Consider the following 25,424-nt stretch of genomic DNA (forward strand, 5'->3'; position numbering starts at 1 on the left):
CAGTGGTGATTTTGTAAACAGACATCAGCTTGAATGCTATTGATGGGCAAAGGGGCTTTTCCAAATTGTGGTTTGAGGTATAACATTAAATAGTAAAGTGTGCAAATTATAAGATTATAGATATACTAAAGGCCCGGTGCATGGATTCGTGCACATTGAAAGGAAATTAATTAGAAGGTGGCCAGCAGGGTGGAATTGGGCGAGACGGGCTGGACTCGCCCGGGAGCCAATCTCCTGCGGTCCCACCCCGACCAGCCGCACCTGGGCCAGTACTGGGGCTCAAAGGGCATCTGCAGAATGAGCGGGGTCCCTCCAGCAGGTGGGGTCCTTCGGCCTGGCCTGCGGTGATCGGGCTCCCTCCTCTCTGGTTCCAGGGTGCGTCACCTGAGAACCGCTGCTGCAAAGTCACTGCAGCTCCTGCGTTGAGCATCTGCCCCCTGTTGGTCAGTGCACGTCATACCTAGTGGCCGGTTGGATGGTCGCTTTGCCTTTTATATGTTTAGATATATGATGTATATCCAACACCCAGATCAAAAACATTTCCACACGTAGGTAAGGCTTTTTAAATATTGGTTTGCTTATTAGCATTCAGGTCTATTTTGCAGCAGAGAAAACCACCTGTAGTCACAGAATCACCACCATTGTCCACCCCAAAGTACCTGTGGGGAATGGTTCGTTAAGTGGCAACTGAGGTGACAATACGTTGTGTTCAGAGGCTGACTCTAAGGCGGCACAAAGATAGGAACTGTCCTCCACTCCAAAGTGAAAAGGACTCATCTTTGTGCCTTTGCTTGGCTGCAATCTCTTTGCTCTCTCTCGAACAGTTTTCCAATTCTATTCCTTCTCTTCTGTTCAAAACACCTTGAGTGCTGTGTGCCCAGGACTCTGAGTACAGAGGGGAGGAAGTGGTGTTCCCTGCCCTCCAAGAATTCAGGGACCAGTTGAGTTTAAAGCAGAAAGAGGAGGCGGGTGATTCCAAACCAGTGTGTTAAGTGTGACAGTAATAACAGCTGACATTTATAGAGTAGGTTGTCCTAGTGTTTCTGTCAGGACTTTCCCTTCATCTTCTCATTTGACCCTCGTCGCTATTACCTTACTTTACTCGTGCGAAAAGGAAGGCACAGAGGGACTGGTGATTTGCCCTGAGGACAAAATAGCTGGTCAGCGTGGTGGCCAGGATTTGGCTGCACCACCCACATATGTATCCGTTTCTCAAGCATGGCATTGGAGGCACATGTGGGGCCTGGAGGAGAGCAGGGAGATCTTTGACTATCCTGTCTGTTGAGCTGCCCAACGAGGAGCCATTATCAGCACTCCAGAAAAATATGCCAGAAGGCCTCTTTTTTTCTGATGCAGCTCTAGTTCAGCCCCCAACTTGATATCTTACAGACTCGAGCAAAAACTGGCCACACCATTGAAATATAGCAAAAATTACTTCAGAATTAACACTTGACTATTCATTGCTATGGCACAAATTTCTCCAAATCACAGGTAATCAACAGAATCAGGTCTCAAACGATGCTTTAAAAATTTCTACTTAAACTGATGATGTGAGTGCTGCTCACCTATCAGTGATTTTTTCCCCCCCAGTGTTGAAAGCACAGTGGAAGGCATCACTGTAACCTTAGGGAGCTCCAAATAGTTCAAAACAGATCAGTGTAGTGGAGCGAGATTTTGAAATCCCACCTGAGGTGGTGTTTGCACTTCCTCTTGTCAGATTCTCTAAAGCAGGCAGAGACTGGGGACAAGGACAGCAGAGGCTTCTCTCAAAATCGCCAGTAGAATCTCTTCCCCTCAAACATAGACGAATTGTGTCATCGTCACTATGATGTCCTCACACTTAGGCTCCTCAGAGGACAAGGACCAAGTCTGACTTCAACTTTATTTACTGCAGGCCAGGTGCTGATGGGAATGGGAAAATTATAACGGGGTACAGTGGTAGTTAGGATGGTGTTAATGTGGGACGTGATTCCCGACCCCTTCAAGCCAACTTATATGACGCCAAGGTGTACTGTAAAAATGAGGTTTGTGCAGTTGTTTGAAGAGAAAATAGGGCAGGAGCATTGAGTAGTCCCAACAGCAGTCAGACCTGCCCGCCTCAAGAGACCCAGCCACATTGTGAGCAGTGATTTGTTTTCATCAGTTTAATGTTTAAGCTTTGTTGGGGTTGCAGTTTTACTTCCAAGTTTTAATTTTGTTATGGTTTCATGGCTGTAAAGAATCCTACCTAATAATAGACAAATATGCAAATTGACCGTACATTCGCTATGCCCGTGATTGGCCAGGAGGCGTGGGGGGGCGGGACTCGGAGTGGCCGGGTGGCCGATTGGGCTGGCGGGACGCTGAGCTCGCATCGCCAGCAGCGGCTTGAGCTCAGCATCTGCGCCATGGCTGTGCTGCGGCACAGAAGGGGCCTCTGGGGCAGCGAGCTCATGTCCCACTGCGGACCATCAAAAGCGGGGGAGCTGGGTGCCTGTCCGCTCAGGCACCAGGCCTCTCAGAAGCCTTTGCCACGCCGGAGGCTTCTGAAAGGCCTGGTGCACCAGCGGACAGGCACCCAGCTCCCCCGTGATAGAAAGCGAAAGCGTGTAGGGGACCCTACACGTGCATGATTCAATCATGCACTGGGCCTCTAGTTATCAGCATAAAAACATATATATTTTTTATACCTAGTCTTAAAAAAAAATGATTACAGACATCAACATAATGGGTTGAAAACCCAGAAAAGGTTTTCCTCCTTGAGTTAAAAGGGGTCAGTCTATTACTAGTTTGAGAAGCACTGTGCTGTGTAACCCTTGGGCCTACAGAGGGAGACAAACACAGGCCTGGCTTTTCAGAAGCCTGAATCAACAGCATTCATCCATTCCAGGGGACAAAACTGAAGACGTTATACACCAACATTTTTGAAGTGATGACACTACATTTATTGCTGATTTTTTTCTCTACTCTTGGTACCCCTTAAAAGTTGCTACTTAGCAAATAGTTATATTCTGTATTTCCTGTTGGAATCTCCCTGGCATCCTCGTAAATATTTTTTTAAATGTGCATACAGTAAAGTTCATTCTTTGTAGTGTATAGTTATATGGAGTTTGACAAATGCGTAGAGACATGTATCCACCACCCTAGTAATTTATCTTGAGTAAGTTTTAGTGGTTTGGACTTTTTGGGGAAATGGTTCAGTCTATCTAAGTTGGTGAATTTATGAACATAGAGGTGTTTGTAGTATTTCCTTATTGTGCTTTAATGCGTTGCAATCAGTCATGAGGTCCCATCTTTCATTCCAGATATTGGTAAGTTGTGTCTTTCTCTTCTTCTTGGTCCGCCTGACCAGAGGCTTATCAATGTTATGACTTAGTAAAAAAAAAAAAAAATCATCTTTTGGGTTAATTTTATATACTTTTTTTGTTTTTCATTACATTGATTTCTGTTCTATATTATTTTCCTTCATCTGCTCACTTTATACTTAATTCACTGCCCTTTAATTTCTTAAGGTGAAGGAATAGGTCACTGAATATAGGTCTTTCTATAGCTCTTTTCTCATATAAGCATCTAATACTATAAATTTCCATCCAAAGATGCTTTGGTTGCATTCTACAAATTTTTGATATGTTGTATTTTTGTTTTCATTTAGTTCCAAATATATTTGCATTTCCCTGACGGCTTACTCTTTGACCCATGGATTATTTGGATATGTATTACTTAATTCTCAAATATTTGGGATTTACCAGATAGATATCTTTCTGTTATTAATTTCTAGTTTAATTCCATGTGATTTGAGAATATACTCTGTGTATTTTCTATTCTTTTAAGTTGTTAAGGGTTTTTATGTCTGAGAATACTCCCTATGCACCCGAGAAAAATGTGTGTTTTGCTGCGGTTGGATTCAGTGCTCTATATACTATGTCACATGGACAAGTTGGTTGATGGTGTTGCTCTGGTCATCTATATCTTTACTGATTTTTCTGCCTACTCATTCTATCATTTTCTGAGAGAGGAGTGTTGAAGTCTTCATCTAAAGTTGTAGGTTTGTCTATTTCTCTTGCAAGGTCTACCAGTATTTGTCTTGTGTATTTTGAAGTTATTGTTGGGAGCGTACACATTTAAGATGGTTATATTTTCTTGAAGAATTGACTGCTTTTTCATAATATATTCTCTTTATATCAGATAATATTTGCTATTATGCAGTCTACTTTGTCTAAAATTAATGTAAATTCTTTGTTAGTGTTTTCACGTCCTCCATCCTTTTATTTTTAACCTAAATAGGCCTTTGTATTTAAAATGGGTTCCTCATAGATTGCATATTCTTGGATCTTGGTTGGTTGTTTTTTTTTTTTTGGTGTTTTTTTTTTAGTTAATTCTGATCATATCTGTCTTTTAACTGGTGTGTTTAGACCATTCACATTAAAGATGAATATGATGGGATTAAAATCTACCATCTTACTGTTTTTTATTTGTTTCACTTGTTTTTATTTCTTTTTACCTCTTTTTCTGCTTTGTCTGGGTTTAATTCAACATTTAAAAACTTTTCTAATGATTGCCCTAGGGTTTACCATATACATTAAAAAAATAAAATCTGAGTCTATTTTCAAATATATTATAATATTATACATGTAGTTCAAGAACCCTATAACAGTATATTTCCAATTTTTCTCTCCCTTTAATGTGCAATTGTTCTCATGCATTTCATTTTTATATATGCTATAAACACACAATATATTGTTAATATTGTTGCTTTAAAGAGTCGGTTATTTTTAGAGCAATTAAAACAAGACAAAAATAATTTTATAAGACCTTCATTTATTTTATTTCTGACACTCTTCATTTCTTGGTGCAGATCTAGTTTTCTGGCATATATCATATTCTACCTTTAAGAACTTCCTTTAATATTTCTTATAAGGTAGGTTATCTGTTTGTAGGTAAGTCCCTACATTTTTGTTTGTCTGAGAAAGTCTTATTGTTTTTATATGTTAGAAGGACATTTTTCTGGATGTAGAATTCAGGATTGATGTTTCTCCCCCGTTAGCCCATTGAAGATATCATTCTATTTTACAGTTTCTCACAAGTAATCTGCTGTAATTGTTCCTTTGTAGGTAATGTGTTTTCACTGCTGGCTTCCTTTAAGATGTTGTCTTGGTAATTGTTATGTCTTGGTGTTTTACTTTTAGTTTTGTCTTGTTATTTGCTTTGTTTTGTTTTGTTTCTAATTCTTCTTGGTGTTCTTTGAGCTTCTTGGATCTGTGATTGGGTGTTAGCTACTAATTTAGAAAATTTTCAGCCATTGTTTCTTGAATATTTTTTTGGTTTATTTATTTTTTCTCCTTCTGAGATTCTAAATTACACATAAGTTAGACTGTTTGATATTGTGCCACACTTTGTTATATTTTTTTCTCACTCTTTTTTCTTCTTGTTTTTTAGTTTGGGTAAATATTATTGACTTATATTCAACTGTCTTGGTTGCTTCTTTGACTACATCAAGTTTACTGATGAGCCTGTCAAAGATGTTCTTCATAGCTGTTACTAAGTTTTTTATTTCTAGCATTATCATTTGATTCTCTTACTGTTTCTATTTCTGTACTGAAATTATCTGAGTTTGCATATTGTTTACTTTTTCCATTTGGTCCTTTAACATATTAATCATAGTAATTTTAAATTCCCTGGCTGAGAAACCCAACATATGTCCAAGTCTACTTTTGAGGATTGCTTTGTCTTTCCAGACTATTTTTCTTCTTGCCTTTTGTATGCCATGTGGTTTTTTCTGTTGAAAGGAGAGCATATTGTATAGGAAAATAGATACTAAGTAAATATTTTTTATGCCAAGATATGAGCATGCCTTTCCTTCTGCCAGGCCTTTAATGTGACAGTTTATGCTAATCTAGTCAGAAATTGGACTGGAAGTTTATTGTTGCTATGGTTACCTTCAGTGCTCCAGAGGCTTCATATTCCTCTAGTGACACCTTGATTTCATTTCCCCTCTTGGTTTTGGGTCTTCACTTGGGCTAACCTCATGACAGAGTCTGAATCTTGTTCTCTCAGCAATATTCCACTGCAACTCTTGTTAGCATGGTGGTAGGAGATGGGTGAGGGTTGGCCTCTCACAGTCTCATGAAGCCTCAGCCTTAGACACTGGAAACCTGATTCTGAAGTGTTCCTGCCCCTTCTCCAGCATAGGGCTGGACCTAGCAAGTATTCTTGTTCCTCCCGCAGTGGGAGAACTTCCCCTTTCCCCATTCTTCTCTCCTGGCTGCAGCCAGTTTCCACCAGTGCCCTGAGGGTACAGTTTTGGTTTCCTTCCCTCTGCAGATTAAGGCTTTGTTGGGTAGGGGACATAAAGGAGATGTCTCAGGGTGACTTGGGCAGTGGCTGCTGTTCTTCCCCAGTTAGCACCTTACAGGCCATTTTCTTGGGATTCTTCCTGGTCTTCCCTGTGAGCACCTGGAGTTCTCAGAGGGAAAACCTGCAAGCGGGTGTGAACCCTCCTATGTTTGAAGCCCCCTGGGACTTCATGCTTTCGTGCTAGCCCACAGTTGGCCTTTAACAATTCTTTAAAGATTTTTAGTTTAATCTTCTTGTTAGCTTTTAATGGCATTCAGCCACGTCTGTCCCAGGTAAGCAAATGCTTGAATCTTGTTTCTCCCTGCAGGCCTTTGTCTTTCTCTTGGTTTTAAGGTAGGTGTTTGTCTGCAATACAGGGTTGGGCAAAAGTAGGTTTACAGTTGTGAGTATACAAAACATAGAGTTTATTCTTGTATTGATATTTATTAATTATTGTATATTTATTTTATTTTGTTATTTTCCATACAAACAACTGTAAACCTACTTTTGCCCCACTCTGTATTAGTTCTCTGATAGGTTTGAGAAAAGTTGTTAATTTGAAGTTTATCCAGCTTTTTGCTTATTGTAAGGGTGGAAACAATGCTTTTCTTCAGCTCTTAATTCTCTGACCTTTCATCACAACCATTATTTATGTTTTAAAATTTAAATTTCATCAGCATTAACCCAATTTTTAAAGTTTTGGAGGACTTTTGCCACAATCCAAAAAACATCTTTCTAAGTATATTTGGAAACTAGAACTGGGAATCACCAATGAAGAGGGTATAAAAATGGGATGGCATAATATTTTGGGTCACTATTTTATTTATTTATTTTCTTTTCTGTATGTTTCTCTTACTCAAATGTAGTGCTGATTCTGTGTTTCGTTGCCTCAAGGGGGAGGTGTGGTAGGACAGAAAGAAAAGGTAACTTCCAAGAATTTCTGGGTTTTGTCTCCAGAAGCCTGAGCCCATAGAACTTAGAAGGTTTGCAGAGAAGGAAGGGCATAAGGGTTTATAAGAAGCAAAAAGGATAACAGGAGGGAAAAGAGCCTTTCCCAGACGAGAAAAAAGTTTCCTGCACCAGGACTGGGTATGAAGGAAGGCCCTGGACCACAGCAGCAAGGATACCACAGAACCCACGATCCAGGCAGACAGGACCCCTAAGCCACCCTACAAGAGAGTCCCATCTTAGGCGTGACTTGGAAGCATAAAGTACCACCAGTTCTGAAAAGCCCATAGGACCAAAGACAATGGGAGTCTAGTAGAAACCTGTGACAAACAGCAGAGTTCTCCACCTCCACAGATAACCTTCACACTGCAGAATATGCTGGACACCTGAGGTGACCTTGAGGGTGGAGGGGCAGCTCCAAGAATACCAGAGATCCTATTTTCTCAGGAGCATGGAGAGATTGGAGCACCAAGTCCAATATAGTAGATTTCTAGAAAATAAAGATTTAAGATTGTTGCACACCTTAATTTGTAGACTGAGAATCATACCTGCTACTATAGGATTCCATTCCCAATGACCTGGCTATCGTTCTGTTTTGTTTAAAATGTTTTGGATTCTAGTAACTCAAGATTTTTTTCCACTCCGATGCATCCAAGAGGTTCAGTTTGTTCTCAATTGTAATGATTCCTCCTGGGGTGGGGTACGTGGGGTGATAGAGACTGTAGGGGTAAGGCAGTTCGAATGAATCTTCCAGGTAATTCTGAAACTATACCTCCCCTCACTGGCTCCTTTTGCTCCCACTTGCCTGAGAATCCCTGTTCTCCCTTCTTGGTCTACATGCTTGTTTTTTAGGGCACAGCTTAACTCTTAAGAAGGAGTTGTCATCTTACAAAGACACGTGGAAAAGCAAACACATATCTGTGAAAACATATAGTGTTACTTACATTACAAACAACTAAAGAATAAGTGTATTTGTGAATCTGTAGCTAGAAGAGAAAAAAAAAAAATTCCTGGATTTCCTCCTTGTGAAGTGGTTGTTGACTTGGAAAGCTGTCCTTCTTCTGACCCCGCCTCACACAGAAAGCATCTGAATGAAAATGCCCCCAAAAGTGAACAATTGAGAGAATTACCACATTTTTCCGGTTCAGTTCTGTTGACTGAGGACTGGTGGCGGTGTGCTGAGAGCAGAGATGTGTGATTTTCCTAGTGTTTCTGCCAATGAGACAGCAGCTGACAGGAATAAATGTTGGGGGAATAATGCCTTTAGCACGAGTTTTCCAGAGCATCTGTCCGATGCCATTGTGGAGAAACCCAGTTCGAGACGTGGTGTGGAACTCATACTCTTATTTTTGTAAATGTCTCACCACCACATAAGGTCATAGCAACTTCATATCTTAAAGCTTCTGCACACATTGTGCCCATTTCTCTGATCTAATAAAATGATATCATGGCATTTCTTTTCTCTTCTGGGGGAAATTGAAGCACAGAGCGAGAACCAGGTAGAAATCTCTAAAAAGCTAGGTTAAAATGTTCAGCAGGTGAATTATTGGAGCCCAGAAAACACCACCATCCCACCAGACAGTGTGGGTGTTACCAGCGACTCCCTGAGAGGGTCTAGTTGCTGCCCAAAGAGGCTACATGTGGGTTGTTACTTGGACTTACTAATGGAAGACACTTCTGGGAACAGAAAATGTCCTGTCTCTCAAATGTTTTTAAAAGTTGCTCCTATTACAGCACACTGATGAGGAGCCCAAGCTCTGGAGTTAAAACTGAGCTTAAATCCTACTTACTGCTGTGTGACTTCTGGTTAGTCACTGAAGTATTAAAGGGGGATAAGACAACACCTGTCTCAAAGGGCTGTTGTGAGGATTAGGTTAGGGAAGGTAGTGCAGAGCCCGTGGAGCTTCACAGTCAGTGCTAGGCAGTGTCAGCTACACTCTTCCCTTTTCAGTACTGAAGCCACAGGCTACCACTTTGTACCATTACCCAAAGGTCGCTTCCTCCTAGAAAAGGAATGTCTGTTAATATCCAGGAGAAGAATAGAGATTTACATTTTTATTATTCCACTCGCTGAGAAGAAAGAATTTTATATTCTTTTCAGGAGATTTGTTAGGGTCAAGCAACTAGGTTCTTTATATAGGAGTCCCAACATATTACAGGGACAGTGAATTGCCACCTAGCCTTCAGATACTTGATAAGAAGTCTAGTCTAGTGTTTGATTCTCTTGGGTTCAAGGGACTCAGACCCATTTGGTGGTAAGAGGGTTATTATAAGAATAGACAAAAAGATAAAAACGGCAGGGAATCATTTCAGCAGCCACAGAGCCATGCCTCCTGCAGGATTGGAGGGGCATTCACAGTTATGCAGAATCTCGGGCCCAGGGACCCCTCTGGCCATGGTCATCTCATTGCCCTCTGAGACCAGCTCCTCATTGCACTTGACACCAGTGTCTCCACCTAATATCTGGCCAGCTTCTCTGTCAACATCTACATCTGCTGCTTTTGCTTTCCTGCCTTCTTAAGATTCATACCCAAGAGAGAACTGTGTGGAATATTTTGTTCTTTAGTGTTTAGGGCTCCTGTTATGGTGCTGAGTTCTCATTCACAGAAAGCACTGGAATCACAAAAAGACAGAAAGAATGGGACCCAATTATTTCATGAAATGATGACTTATTGCCTTTATCCTTGGCTTTACTTTGCAAATTAGTAAGAGAGTCTTGAATTTAATGGCTGCTTCCCCAAGATCCTAGCTCAGGTCCTTGGATCTAAGACTCCTATCCTAGCTCTTAGGTGCAGGTGGCAGATTTGTAATCAGAGAGATGATTTTTCTGTTCTTATTATTCTTCACAGTAGCTCATATGCTAGGTTTGAAATCCACATTTCTAATTTGATCACCGTTTGCTTGCAGGATAAACTTCAGGTTAGTGACTGTTACTTAATTTGTTCAAATAGAAATGCAACAATTTATGACAAATCAACTGACATGAGGATCCCTGGCATGAAAAGATGGAGGACTGACTTAGCGAGAGGTCTTCTAGGAAGCCCTGCACCTGGACATCACAACTGGAGGAGAGGAATAGAACCTGAATGATTATCATTTATTATGTCACCTTACTTAGTTAACATATAAAATGTCATTTCAATTTTACAGAAAATTATGTGAAGACTAATGTGACCTTCAAATGAATTTCTTTCTTGGTAGTTCTTCCTATAGGTTGCAAAATTCCTGGACGGTATAATGATCATTATCTTGAATTTTTTAAAAAATCAGCAAAGAAGCATTCTGCTCTTTGTAATAACAACATCGAGTTTATGAGATGAGACAACGAAAATCCCTAGATTTCAGAATAATTTTGCTCCAAACTACTAATTAAATATATAAGTATGTAATCACACATGTAAATCTGGGTTTTCCTTTGCCTGCAGTGCCCCTAGCTCAAACTCAAAGGGTATTTTTAGCTCCTGTTTTTCCTTTTTACCAAGCTTGATCAGTGAACGAGGAAGTCTTTTCAATCATCTACGTGTTGGAAAGTGTGTAGCTTTTGAATCACAGGGCTCATCTCAAAATTAGAAATGCCCCCTCTTCAGGGCTCACGCCAAGACTTGCAAGAGGCATTTGTCACTAGTTTTAGGTCTGACATGTCTTTGGGCAAAAGCCACAAGAAACGTTCCTTGATATGGTGTAGGTGGGGAAAGCAATAAAAAAAAATGGCATTTTTATTCTTTAACAAGTAAATTCCAGTTCATATTTGCTAGAAAGCTAAAGAGCTGTTTCTCACTTACAGTGTTTTTCCTAAAATGTTTGCCAAACAAAAAAAATTTTTAAAGCAAAGCACATTTTCTCATTGAAACATTCTAAAGATACATCTTCATGGGGTATTTGAGGTGACAGAAAAAAAAATTATTACTACTGATAATGATCACTAACATTTATTGATGGCTTACTACCTACCAGGCATTGTTCTAAGATCTTTACCCCATCCTCTCATCCCCACAATGATAAGAGATACTGTCCCAATTTTCCAGATAAGGAATCAAAGGAATAATGAGTTTAACCAGCCCACAATCTCACGGGTGAGGTGGAGAAAGAATGAACTCAGACACTGACCCTGAGCCACCCCCTTAACCTCACCACAGTGCTGCCACCAACAGATGTCCCGGTTCATCGGGAGGAGGGGGAGCATTTCATAGTCTGTCCAACATGGAGATAAAATCCACTGTACAGTAAATTGGGTCGTGGAGTTTAAGGTCTCCATCCTCACCCTTGATATCATCCTACGAGCTTATCTAGGATGTTTCTCTTGGCTTTAGACTCTCCCGTGGTGGACGGTTGGGAAATGCTAATTGTATGATATAGCTTCACTCATTATATGGGACTGAGTCAACTAGTTCCATCCCTCCCTCGGGTATTTATAGAATAGGTAGTTGAATATTACCAATTCAGTTTAACTGAGTTCAATGCAGATGTTGGAGTTTCACAAGTGCTACTGAGAAATGGTTGCAAAAATAAGACAAATGAAGATTTTATAATTATGTTTTATTAATGATAAAGCTGGATTGTGGCAATAGTCAGACTCTCTTATGCTTTTCCCCACATCTAAAACTTTGTACACCACACCTAAAGGAAGGTTGGTGCTGCAGACATACATATGTGTACATAGATATGTATGCTGTACATACATAGCAAAACAGCCACATCAGCTCTATCTACTGTGTTCCTCCATTGGAACAAAGTGAGAGCTAGGCCTTTAGACCTGGCCCTCACAGCAGGTGGACTCTGACCCCCCTCATGATTGACACACAAGAGGCAGGAGGTGAGTGCAACACACCCATCCTTAGACGAAGAGATCCAAAAAGAAAGAGGGAGAAAGGACTGAGTCTCATTCTTAGTCCTTTCAACTTCACCAAGCAGATAGGTACAACTTGGCCCTCAGGGAGAGTAAACAGGGTGAGAGAGGGGCGGGCTGCAGTTACTTTCCAATGGTTTTAAATGAGTGAAAGTTTCTATCATATGGTCCAAGGCCAGAACTCTATGAGGGAGGGAGAGGGAAGATTCCCTCCAATGCTAGAAACCGTGCTGAATGCTCTGAGCCTGCTGGTTGCTGCCTTGGCAATGAGTTCTTACTCATGTAAAACAGGGACACAGATCTATTGTACCTGGAGTGAAGGCTCCTGAGGGTTTGTTGTTGTTGTTGTTGGTGGTGGTGTGTGTGTGTGTGTGTGTGTGTGTGTGTGTGTGTGTGTGTGTGATTTATTTAAGACTTGGACATAACCTTGTGAGGTAAGAGATATGAAGCTAGTTGACAGCAATTAGGTAGCTGGGAATGCACTCACCACAGCCTCCTGGGAACATTTCAGCCAAGGGGAGAGGCTAGATATTTTCTGTGTCTGAGAGGCAGGAGCATCCTATTTGAAATAAGGAAGCATCAGATTTAGGGAGCGTTTAATTAATACTGTATTACTTCCAGCACTTTAGGAATTCCATAATGGAGCAACCCAACCAAATACAACTAACTGAAGATCAATTTGACTTGACTTTTCACGTGGTAAGGTTGAAAAAGTATTAATGTATACAAATTCACAACCATCTCATTTTAAAGATTATTGTTGTCTTACTAGCTCAGTTTCTATGCCTTTGGTGTTCTGGTCAGGAAAATGGGTAGAAAGGAGAATTGGGAGAAGTGAAGAGACGCAACTTGATTACATAGGAAAAGGCGTAGAGCCACCTAAGGAAGCAAAGAAAACACCCATCATTCAAGGAGAGCAAGAGAGAGGGAGCGATAGTGACAGGAGAGGCAGCCTGGGCTGGAGACTTTGGAAGAGAGGAAGAGAGAAATTTGAGTAGCTGCCATCAGCTGTGGGATTTGGGGAAGAGAGGAATGGAGAGGATTTGTAACAAGTTTCTAATAGGCACTTCTGAGTAACTCTGTCTTACCAACATCAAAAGAAAACTTTAAGCCCAGCAGGCGTGGTTCAGTGGTTGAGCTTCGACTTATGAATCAGGAGGCCATGGTTCAATTCCTAGTCAGGGCACATGCCCGGGTTGCAGGCTCGATCCCCAGTGTAGGGCATGCAGAAGCAGAAGGCAGCTGATCAATGATTCTCTCTCATCATTGATGTTTCTATCTCTCTCTCCTTCTCCCTTCCTCTCTGAAACATATGTGTGTGTGTGTATGTGTGTGTGTATACTAGTATATATAGTAGTATATACATATATAAACATACTTATGTGTATATATATATATTTTTTAAACGAAAAGAAAGCTTTAACAAAGATCTTCATCACTCTTCAAGATTTGGGAATTGGATTTCTTGGGTAAATTATCATGAGGGGACAGACTTTAAGGAATGGCAAAGAAGCCCATATATATTTGTATCTGTCAATTTGGCTCTTTCTGGGTTGGGTATCCAGTGGCACTGGCAGGGGGTGATTGTAAAAAGATGAGCCAGGAGGTGGCTGGAGTGCACAGCAGGATGTGATAGTGGCTCACGGACAGTAGTGACAGGGACATGTTATAAAGTGGTCCTTGGCAGAAGCCAGAGATCTGTGGTACTATCTTCTTTCTAGCCACTCTTGGCCAACACACTTCCTGTCTCCTATCAATGGGCTTCCCTGGCTGAGACTTGTGAACAGTCTCTGGAAGCTGCCTCTGGGCCTTCCATCCTGAGGATGTTTGCTGGAGAGAAAGGCCTGCTGGTGAGGCAAGGTCCCCGCTGGTGGGTACAGTGTTATAAGTGTCACTGTGCTGGGCTTCCGGGTCAGCACTGGTGCTGGATGACTCTTCACTTGCTTGGCCTCAGTTTCCTCATCTGTAAAACAGTCTTGGCAAGTGGATATCAATGATTCCTTTTGGTTATAACATCCCATGATACCTTTCCAGGTACTCATTTCATACTGCAGTGATTGGTGCCATTATGTCCTGTGCCTGAGGCCTGGCCAACTCCCCTTCCCCTCTCAGATATTCATCCCTTTCACTTCATGCCCTTCCCAATCAGACCTGACTAGGAGTGAGCAAGGCCAGTTGAGCCATGGCTAGAGCAGGAAAGCTGCCTGCTCTTTAACCTTAATGCAGACGGATCCCGGGAATTCTCGTGTTTTCTGTTCTAAGGCTTGTGGCCAATCACAAGAATTCTTTAAAAACATATTAGCTTGTAAGAACATGTAATAAATAACTTCAAAATACAATGGGTATTTAATTTTAAAGCGTGCCTTTAACATTTATGTAAAATGTTTTTTGTACTCGTTCAATAGAAACTTATTTGGCCGCTGGGCAAAGCTAGCAATAAACCTACTGGTCCGCAATGTGTTAAGCTCTAAGCTAACTGGGGGAGGGAGCAGGTGTCTCCTCAGTGACCCAGGCGCTCTGGGAACCACAGCCCCTACACGTGTACACATGTAGATTGAGATAGTAGAGATTGTCTCTGGAGGTCAGACAGCTTGCATAACAGGAGGAGGCAGCTTTGTTTTTCTACAGACACTTCTCAGAGCCACTGAAACAGCAACTGGATAAATATAGAAGGATGACGCATGAACTCTGAGTGGATGTGTGCGCATGAGCATGCATGCACAAACAAGCCTGTGAGCCGGAGGCTGCCACGTGGCCCACAACCTCCAGGAATCAACACCGAGGCTCCCACAGCCAGAGAGTCTGAGCAGAATGTGGTGTCATCAGAGAAGCCTGGCAGGAGGGTGAGATGAGGCCGTGAGCACAGTCATGCCCTCGGCTCCTTAGAGCTCTCTCAGAGGTTGCCCTCCGGTCGGCCCAGGCTATATATAACCCTGCTTGCTGCAGTGCACATGCGATCTTTCTGAATGAAATACCAGAAATCCTTCCAGGCTCTGTGAGAGCATCAGCTAAGTGGCATTTGAAAGCTCTAGAAAATGAGTGGGAAACTGAGCAGGTGTTTTGCTCATTGTGAAAGGCAAACACTGATTTGGAAGGTTTCAAGGTAGCGAACATGGGCCAAACTCAGTACTGCCAATTTTTAATTACCAGCACAATTAGCAGCCTGGCTTAACAAAGCCTCTTTTGTCAAGCTCTGTTTTAGAACTAGTGAACTGCAGCAATAGCACTAAACAGATGAACAGTGCAGTGATCATATCCCACTCTCAAAAACCAATGCTCTGCCCACACAGTCCTGGAGCAGGCCCTCCCACCAGCAGATATCTGACACTTCCTTCTTGGCCATGACTAAATTGGCATAAGGCCAGGGATCATGTCTCTATAAGGCCATCTGCCCTCAGGTTGATCAATCCATATTAACTAAACTATATTAAATCAATTTGATATGCATCAACAATACCTTCTTGGGATAAAAAAAACTATAAAAACAGAGTCTTCTTTCTTCTTATTACCATCCCTAGTCATGACTGTCATTTGAAATATTCTCAAACCATTTAATGGGGAGGCATACAACACCTAAAGGTTACTAAATGGCATCTCCTTGGGGACAGGATCTCTGGGGGAGACCCAGTATCAGGTGACCATCAGGCCTTGGAATGCTTTGGCACGGGTCCCCTTGTAAAACTTGTATATGCTTCAATCTGCTTCTCAGGTGAGGCCCTAAGAGACCCAGACAGGCATAAGAGGACTCTGAGGAACAAGGGGGCTCAGAAATAACAGCAGAGGACTTTGCCTCTGGGTTTGAGTCAGAGAAGCAGAAACCATAGGCACAGAGCAGTTCCTGCTCAGCTTTCACTGAGCCTGCAGCCCTTTCATTCCTGAGTCAGATAGGTGTTGGCTGACTCTTCTCCAGAACTAACCTTAGGGTGATCGTGGTGGAAGGAATCTCAGACGCCCTGAGAGAGACCAGGCAACGCACCCCCTACGCCACGATTCTGATTCCAGTGACTCTACGGTGGGTCGGGCAGTGGACCAAGTGGTGTTCATCGCAGAGTCACTCAGAAGATCTTGCCCCCAAATATTGACTCAATAACTAATTCCACCATCATAAATACATTTGCGAGAGACAGCCATTGCTTTTTCTTTGAGAGTCATCCGCAAACACTATACGAAGAGATGCTTATCCTTCCCCACCCTTCCCCTACTGAAACCTATGATGTACAGACCACATATATTAGGTTTCCTTACCAACTGACTAGCAGTTAGGTTAGGCCAGAGCGGGCAGGAAGTCAGAGGACTGGGGAAGGGGAGAAGGTGGGGTATTTCCACTCTTCTCTCTCTGCCTCAGTGGTGTCTCTTGCGGTTTCTTCCATGGTTCCAGCTGCTACCAGGCAGCTCAGCCATGACTCCATTTTCCTCACGGTGGTCCAGGCTCTTGTCCCCTGGTACCTCCAGCTCCAGCCGTTATGAATCTCTGCCTCATCATCTCTCGTTGGTGCTTCAGCTCTTCCAACCTTTTTGTAGTGAGTTTCCCTTTTCTGAACTACATGACTTGGGCTCTGTTTTCTTGTCTCAACCCTGACTTATTCAAAGGGTTAGCATATAAACAATATAAGAGAAATGAATGGTTTATTTCTCTGCAACACCTACAGTGGCAGTGAAGTCCTAGGGAGCTAAGGGAAGCACCCCAGGGAAGGAAAGATGAAGACTGCCCCACTCTTGTCTACCCCACAAAAGACCCCTCTGACTCCAGTGTTGTGTGGGAAAGCCACAACCCAGCAGCCCTCTTCCGCCATCCTGACCTGTCACTCTCAGGCTTTGCACCAAGAATCTCTGCCCCTGCTGAAATCTGCTTGCCGGCACCCCTGCTGGGGAGCTCCCAATGCAGGCTTCTGCACATCCACCCTTCTCCCTGAACAGCTTCTCTCTTACTCACCTCTGTCTACATGGCCCTTCCTCCTTTGCAGCCGCTGAAAGCCTGAAATCCGAGCACCCTGTACTGTTACACGTCCTTCAGCAGGTGACGGATGGGATCTGAGCTTAATGCTCTTGCACTCTTGAGCTTGTTTGTTTTTGCCAGAGACCTTGTAGTTTTCATTACACATGCTTTCTTATTTGACCCACAGAAGCTGAAGGTCTATATGGCGATGAGACCATGACTGCTATTTCTTTTGCTGCCTTCCCCTACCCCACGCTCAGCCCCTCCACCTTCCAGCCCTCATCCCCCTGCTATTATAACATTTAGCACTCCCCAACAAATATTGATATGCTGCCTAAACAAGTCCCCTCAGCTAGGAAGATAGGTTTATATCTATCTGTCAGGACAGCATGCTTTCTGTGGGAGCAAGGCTGGTCTGAAACACATCAGATATGCAGCAGAATGCAGTTTCCAGGCATGAGGTTTGCACAGTCCTTCCTTTTATTTCTCCCTGGGCCTTGCATGTTTACGCTTCATTTGCAATGCAGTTGTTTTTATCCCAGCCCAAACCTCCTGAAGGGGATTCTTGCTGATGGCATCTGTGGCAGAGACGAGCTCCTGCCTGAAGAGATAAATTATTTATGGTGAGTGGTGCCCTAATGGATTGTGTGATCAATAATGCTTATAATAGTACAGCACGGACAAATCACAGAAGGGCTCGAACGCGCATCTACATCATTCTGAGAAGACGGGGTCCACCAGATAGCAAGAGGAGAAAAGGGGTACTCGTGACGTCAACCTCAAGTGGTTCTGAATGAGGAGGAAAGTGCAGTATTGTTTTCTTCTTTTTTTAATTTAAAGGGACAGGTCAGCTCTTAGTCATGAAGATGACTGCACCAAAATGCCCCAATATTATCCACTTACCAAAGACCAACCTTGCTGCTCTAATTTAGCCATGAGCCTCCCCATGTTTCTGAGTTTCCCAGAGGCTCTGCCTAGAACAAGCTGAATTTCTCCCTGTGTCGGTATATGGCAGGCCCACAAGTAATGAAGACATTAGTATCTGTTGCTTAGAGTATTAATTGCTTCACTGCAGCACGGAGCTTCAGTTCCTAGGCAACAGCCAGTATCTCAGCAGACCTCCGTGAAGATGTATGGTCCCAAGTTTAAACTTTCTCGAGATTCTGCTCTTGTTTGCCTGCTGGAAAGCTCCACTGGGGTCTCCAGCTGGAATTTCATATTCAACATGTTCCGAGCCAGTGGCATTATCTTGTTATCAATGACACATCTTGTGGTTCACCATGCCAGGGTGCCAAACTCTGCCCTTTCAAGGCCCAGCTTGGGTGTTGCTCCCCCTCTGAGGCCTCCTTTCAAATCTGAACCCCCGTGGTACTTGGGTTTCCTCGTACCACTCATCACAGCCTAGCTGATGTTCTGCATTTTGAACATGTGTCATCCCCCAAACTATATGAGCCCCTTTAGGGTATGGGCCATGTCTTTATCATCTTCGAATGTCCCAGAGAGACAAAAACAACTATGGTAGACTGGCAGAGTTTGTAGAACAAATGATTGAATGAACAGATTCACAGGCAGGCAGTGGAGGTGGCACAGGCAATGTTTGTTTTCTTTATCGCCTGCATCCCTAAAGTGTGCAACAGAGGAGAGTGGGGAGGGATTAAGCCACATCTGAGGAATTCTAGGTGAAAGGTCTCTAAACTCTGTGTCACGAGACTGAGCTCGACCTCCCCTTTCCCAGGTTCTCATAGGTGTTCCTGAAGATAGTAAGAGTTCCTGGTATTGTTCCCATAGCTCCCGCTGACCTCGGGAACTAACTCAGGAGACAATCCTGTAGAAAGGAGAGAGGAGCCTGGCTGGTTTGGGTATGGAGAAGCTATAAACCCCTTCCCAAGGCCCCAGAAAGCTCCAAAGGAAAGGGACACGTCAGCATCCAACCACAAGCACTGGAAAGTCCCGAGGGTGACAACAGTCACTTCTCTAGCCACTCATGTGCTCTAATAACCAAGCGAGGTTGGTGGTAGGACTTGAGGTTTCATTTCTACACACTCACACAGGCTTTGTGTCATCTTTCTGAATTGATGGGGTTGTTTTGATGTACAAAGAAAGACCAAATTATGTTTCTATAAAATGTGTATAAGTGCCTAGCCCATTGTAGGGCACTTAATAAATGGTCATTTCTTTCTGTCATCGCCTTCAATTGGTGCAACCCAAGATGCATGCCTGGGTTTAATTCTCTAAGGAAAGCTGTCCTTCAAGCTCTAGGAAGGGGGCAGTCACCGACTTGCAGGCAGTTTCCCAGGTGAGGTTTCAGCACCCACATCCGATAAGTTCCTCCATGTGGCAGAACCTGTCCTGGTTACTAGGCACTCTAAGGCTCCATTATTGCTGGGAGAACTTTAATTTTGTATTTTCTCACTTGGGTGCAATTAAGTTTTCAAGCATAAAATTGAGCTAAGGTCATCTTTGAGCACTTCATTTACATTTTCTTATAAAGGAAACCGCCCTTGAATATATTTGGCTGTGTGATTGCGCAGTGAGATAAGGACACATTTAAATATTCAACTGGGTAACTGCATCTACAGTCTGCTTTCATTACTGGCCTCCAGCACTCTCCGCGGATAGGAACACCCACCTTGACAACGTCTCTTGATATTCACGTTGGCTCTTGTGAATGACATAGCCTTGCTTAGCTTATTTATATCCCCTTCTAATCTTAGCAAACCACCTGACTATCATTGAGGCTGATATCCATTGTAGAGACACTGTCCAGGATGACTTCAGGACTAGAAATTGCATCTGGCTTCTTTTTAGTGCATTTTACCTAAGAATTTTACATATGAATGGGAATGGAGAAATGACCATTTTTGGATAGGCAACTAACTCTACACAGTCTTGCTTTACATTGGTTCATTTTGCCCATTCCAAAAATCAAATCTATCATTCCTAATTATTCAATTTCTTCAATTCTTTAAAAACTAGAACCCAAAAGCACTTTGTTTCCTTGATACCTTTTGGCAACACACTTCTCCTTTTCTGTGTAGTTTATCCCTGATCTATAGTAGTCTTCAGCAATAAGTCATTGATGAGGGCATGAAAGAATTAAAAAAAAAATTAAGTGACAAAGACTCCCTTGACCTTCTATGGTTAGGAGGTGCAATGACCTTGTCTCATAGTTTTGTAATCTGAAAAAGAGCTGATGCAAACCATGACTTGAGATATGTTCCTTGTGCTTTGGGAATTAGGCTTCTTTTTTGGGACATAAGTCCTCAGAAGAAGAGTGATTATACAACTCCATGGCAGCGTAGAGGAAAATATATCAAAATTCAACAGTAACTGCAACTTCACAGTTGAGACCCAGGCTCTCATTTGATTATCTAAACTATGCAGGATTGGGCAAAGATCATACCAGAGGGAAGTTCTCAAGACCCCGACTTCCTTTCAGCAGGAAATGGTGTTGGTGACACAGTTCTGGGAGGCACTCAGAGAGATTCTCTCTGATGCCAACATCTGGCACAAATGCCTTCTCAGAGGAAAGCTATGATTAAGACCTTGACAGTCTCTGGTGAATGAAAGGGTTTCGAGATTGTACGTAGCAGTGAAGCTTTGGTTGGATTGAATATTTGTGAAGCCTATGAGTACAGCAGTGTCAGAGGGAAGATGCCTTCAAATTTCATATATTCCACCCTCCCCTGAATCCTCAGAGATGAATTGAAGATGGATTTTTTTAGCTGAACGGCTCTAGAAAGGAAAATTCAATCCGCACTGTTTTAGAACTTATTAGAAATAAAAAGGAAAGAGCAACAGAATTCTTTCTACTGTACTTCCTCCTTCAGATCCATTCATCCTCCTCACCTACAACTTTACCTGTGCCCTTGTCGGAAAAGCCCAGGTTAGTTCTCCGTCATTCTCCACCCGCAATTCCACTCTTGGGTGCCAACTGCCTTTCTCCTGGACCATAACCTAAATACCCTTCCTGCTTGTTTGTGAGCTTGGCTTATTGCAGGAATGTCCCTTCCTCGGGCCTGTGTCTTGAGGCATGTATAATGGAAGAAGATGTCTGCCTACCCCAACCAGCTCCGCAAGCTTGATCCATTGATGAAAATGTCACCACCATGGAGGAGGTGCCAGCCCTCTGTCTGGAGGTGGTGGCTCATTCCAGAAGAAGGCTGCCTTGCCTAAACACACAGTGTGTTTGAGGACAGGAAGTGAAGACTATTTTATTTGAAAACACCAAGTTAATTCATTTCCTTAAAGCTATTTATTTAGAGGCTAAAGAGCAAAAGCAGAATTCCCACTAGCGCTGTTGACATTTTCTGCCTCAGAATGATTCCCTTTCAATCAACAAAGTGAGTGCTTTTCAGGGCCGGGGCTTGGCCTGAACAGCACAAGAGAGACCAAAATGCCTTCCATTAGACCCCTCCCAGCACAGTCTCCCATCCACACGCTCTGCAGGTCTTAGTTCCTTGCCCACCACTCATATCCCACACAGCTACCCGGTCTCTCTCCAGTGCGGTTCTGAGCCTCTGCCAGCTTCCAGTGGGAAGATGGACATTCATTAGTGCTGATTGTATGTGTGCTGTGCTTTCCGAGCACCTGGAGGAGGAACCCAGCTCTGACTGCTGTCGCCTCTACCTTCTAAGAAACCTGTACAGTGCCAGCCAGTGAGCAGAGATAGGCTCTAACCTTGCCTGTCCACTCTCCCAAGGAGAGTGGATGGAGATGAGGAAGGGGGAGCGGGAGAAATGGAGGGAGATCAGACAGAAGTATTCTGCCTCTCTGACTCTCTCACTCTCTATATCTGAAACAATTCTGGTTCTCTGCTGACAAAGCTTTAGTCGCTGGGAGCCTTACGCAGTCAGACAGTTTTGCTCACAAATATGGCAGAGAAGCTGCAATGTGCTCACCACACCTGTTGCCTATTTTCCTGAACCCACTGCTAGATGACATTTCCCAGCCTCTTCAATTAAATGGAGCTATGTGACTGGGTTCCGGACAGTGAAAGATGAGAGGAAGCGATGGGTATTGCCTGTAAGGCAGGACCATAAGACCTGATGCACGAGCCTGCATGCTCTCTCACCCCTGTTAGCAGGCTCAATGTCACCCAGGGTGAACTTGGGAGCCATGCATTAAAGGCAGAGGCTAGGTCCCCAGATGACTGTGGAGAACAATGAACCATGAAGTGAGTGGGAAAATAACCTTCATTGTGTTAATCCATGGAGACTTTGGAGTTGTTGTTGCAGCAGCTGGCCTTACTTGCCCTGACTAATACAACCATCTTCTTCCACACCAGTTCCAAAATGGTGTGGCTGCTCTCCTTTTTTTTAAAAAAATATATTAGAAATAAAGTCTCCAAACGTACAGATATTTTAAAAAGCAAATGACATAGCAATTCCAAAGTGGGTGTTCAAATTCTTTAGTGTTAGAATTCATTTGTTTCTAGGACTGCTCAAAGAAAATAAATTTCATGGTATAGCTTTGATATTTCTAATTCCACCACAGATTTAAGCTATAGTAATATTGATATATAGTCTGACCAGTATTCTGTTTAGCTTCTAACTTTAAGAAATTCCCACTGGCAACTGAAGAGGCCTAATTCTTTGAGAGAGGAAAAAAGAAAGTTTGGGGATCATTATAAACTCACTCCCCCCCCCCTTATAAATTCATATGACTCCTGAGTTGATACTTAGCATTGCATTTATGTGTGTGAGTTTTTTTGCGGACAAGGCCTAAACTTTACAATACTTTATATATCTCACAATAAAATGGTGAGCACAGTATTTGACAGTTTGGTGGGTATTTTAAAATAAAATCAACCTTTGCCCATCTATTTCTTGCATCCTTGGATCATCCCTCTATTTAGTCATTTTGCATTTTGGGCCTCAGGAAAAGTTTAACAGCAGATATTAGAGAAAAGAGGAATAGCAGGTTAGCCACGGGAAGGAAGGGAGTTAAGGGAAAGTCCCCAGAACTTAGAGGCTGGCAGGTACCTGAGAGACATTCCTGCGCCCCTTCAGGAGTTCACCCGGGGGGAAGGACTGGGCAGGAAAGACTGGGCCCTCCTTACCCACCTTGGTTGGTTCTGCCTCAAAAAGGAAGTGACCTGCATCCAGGTTCCCAGCTAGAGCCCAGGAAGCAACACGATCCCACAACATAATGCTGTCCTCAGGCCCCGACGTGGTGTTGAATTTATGAAAGTGGCAAAGAAATGGAGAAAGATTTGGGACAGCCTCTTGGAGGTTTCTGAGGCCCGGAATTGTGTGGCAGAAACAGTATATGCCGAAGAGGTCCTGGAAGGAGCTGAGAGAGGGCTTGGATGTGTCTCGTGGTCAGGAATAAGGTGAGTCAGCAGCCACCTGGGGAACCAATAACCGAAGACCAGATGGCAAGGTGGACACCTCGGGGGAGGCCAGCATGGATGGCGGATGATCCCGAGGACCAGATGTCCTCTCCCAGTACCTGGCACCGTGTAAGCCTCCAAAGTGTAGAGGAACCCAGGGAAAGGTGGGAGGGGAGAAGCCAAATTAATTGAAATTAAATTCCTGCAACCCCAGAGGAATGGAGGCTTAAAAAAGAAAAAAGGCAAACAAAGAATTATATTTCTGCCCCACCTGAATATGTGGAAGGGAACGGATACCTCTCCCATGTGATCCAAGAAACAGGGATTTTTATTAACTTCAAATAAAAGGCAAAAGGATGTAACTAGAATCATGATCTCAGGAGCAATGAAAACCCCACTTTCTCCCTCACTTCTGTGTGAATTTCCACCATTATAACATGTCCCCCCCCCCCACCTTAGATTTAAAATTTTCCCCATAAAATACACATGCTGTTGAGGGGTGTTACCTTATTAATCATTTATTCCTTAATGTGAATCAGCTCATTGTATGTTTTCCTGATAGCAGGGAGCCAGCGAGGAATATTTTCTGGGTAAGAGGAGGAGGGAGAACGAGGGTGAGGGATGGAGGGAAAGGAAGATGTGGAGGACAGCAGAGAATAAATGAATCAAGGGACAAAATAATGTGCAAAAAAAAAATAAGGCACGTGGTACCCCTGAATGCAAGCTCTGCCTACCTCATGGTTTGGGGTAGGAGCAGCTGTAGGACAGGGCTAGCTCTGTGTTATTAAAAACTGCCCTGCTACTCCTCGAGGAGGTGCCACACGCTGTGTGTTTCATCTCTAAGTGCTGCGGTGCCCAACATCATCGCCACCCCTCACGCCCTCTGCGAATTCACACAGCCTGACAGGCTACGGAATTCATGGAGCCCGACAGTACACCTGCAAGGCAGGTGCCCATTACGTCAATTAAGCACCGAGAAACATTATTTCAGCAGAGAGATGGTGTGCCTAACAGGCCCCAAACGCGATTCAGAAAAGTCCCAGGGCTTGTGAAATCGTGGCTGTCTCTTGAGGGGTTAAACCAGCCTTTCGGGGGACGAGGCTGCAGCAGAGGCAGAGCATATAAAGCAGGTGTTTGCTGTGACAGGAATCTGAAAAGTTAAGCCAGGGGAGGGACAGGTAAATGAAAGCGAACATAAGACCTAAATCCCACAGCAAGGCTAGTGACAGGGAGAGTCGCTCGGCAGCCACAGAAAGATATGATTAAGAAGGAAGAAAAACAAGGCCCAGTCCTTTGTGTACGAGGATAGTGAATTATGATGTGTGTTTTTTTTTTCTCATCATGACCTTGTGGTATTGAGTAGCCTCCCCTTAGGCAATCAATGTTGACATCAGCCACATGCTCAGATCAATAGACACTTCATGGCATGTCGAGAAACTGTTCTCAGAGGCAAAGCAGGCAACATGCGTACCTTGTCCACGCACCACATCACCTGCCTCGCCGGGAGATAGGATGTGGAAATGGGTCAGCGTCCTTCTGCAGCTTCGGCGAGGCTTTTCCACTGCACTTCGGGCTGAGCCAGTCTCTGGGTTATTTTCCACTGGCCCAGGCACATGGCCATTTATTAAATCTGGAAATAAATCCTGCACAAGGCCCCAGGGGAATTTATTTGTTTTGCATGGTTCTAATTCAGTACATCCAGCTAGAAAAGACAGCCACTCCACCCTTACCAGTTCTGAGAAAATAAATCATTGCTTATTTTCAGCCTTTCTGCCTTAAGAGTTTGCCCATTGCTGGCTTGGGATTTTTGAACAGCGGTTCTCAAAAAGAACATGCTCATTAAACCCAATATTCACCAATATCTGGTGAATATTGATGCCAGCAGGGGTTGTGAAGAACCCCCCTCCACCCCCCACCATGATGAGCCTGCCACAGGCAGGTACTGATTCACACCTAGGCAGGTGGGACTCCGCTGCTGGAATTTGCACAATGTGCCCAGAGCAGTGAGTCTGAGATTTTCATTGTGTAAGAATCACCCAGGGAACGTG

General features: G+C 43.4%; 1 long non-coding RNA gene across 4 annotated transcripts in view; it reads left to right on the forward strand.

The window, feature by feature from the left end:
- Positions 1-25,424, forward strand: part of LOC114232813 (uncharacterized) — a 113,435-nt gene that overhangs the window by 32,422 nt on the left and 55,589 nt on the right. For 2 of the 4 annotated variants that reach the window (XR_008556366.1, XR_003618913.2), the window contains exon 4: positions 10,212-10,286. The exons of the other annotated variants lie outside the window; for them this stretch is intronic. This is a non-coding gene — a long non-coding RNA (uncharacterized LOC114232813). Of the gene's footprint in view, positions 1-10,211; positions 10,287-25,424 lie in introns of those variants that run through there. 4 annotated transcript variants of the gene reach the window in all.

The sequence above is a fragment of the Eptesicus fuscus genome, chromosome 6 (genome assembly GCF_027574615.1).
Source record: "Eptesicus fuscus isolate TK198812 chromosome 6, DD_ASM_mEF_20220401, whole genome shotgun sequence".
Lineage (NCBI taxonomy): Eukaryota > Metazoa > Chordata > Mammalia > Chiroptera > Vespertilionidae > Eptesicus > Eptesicus fuscus.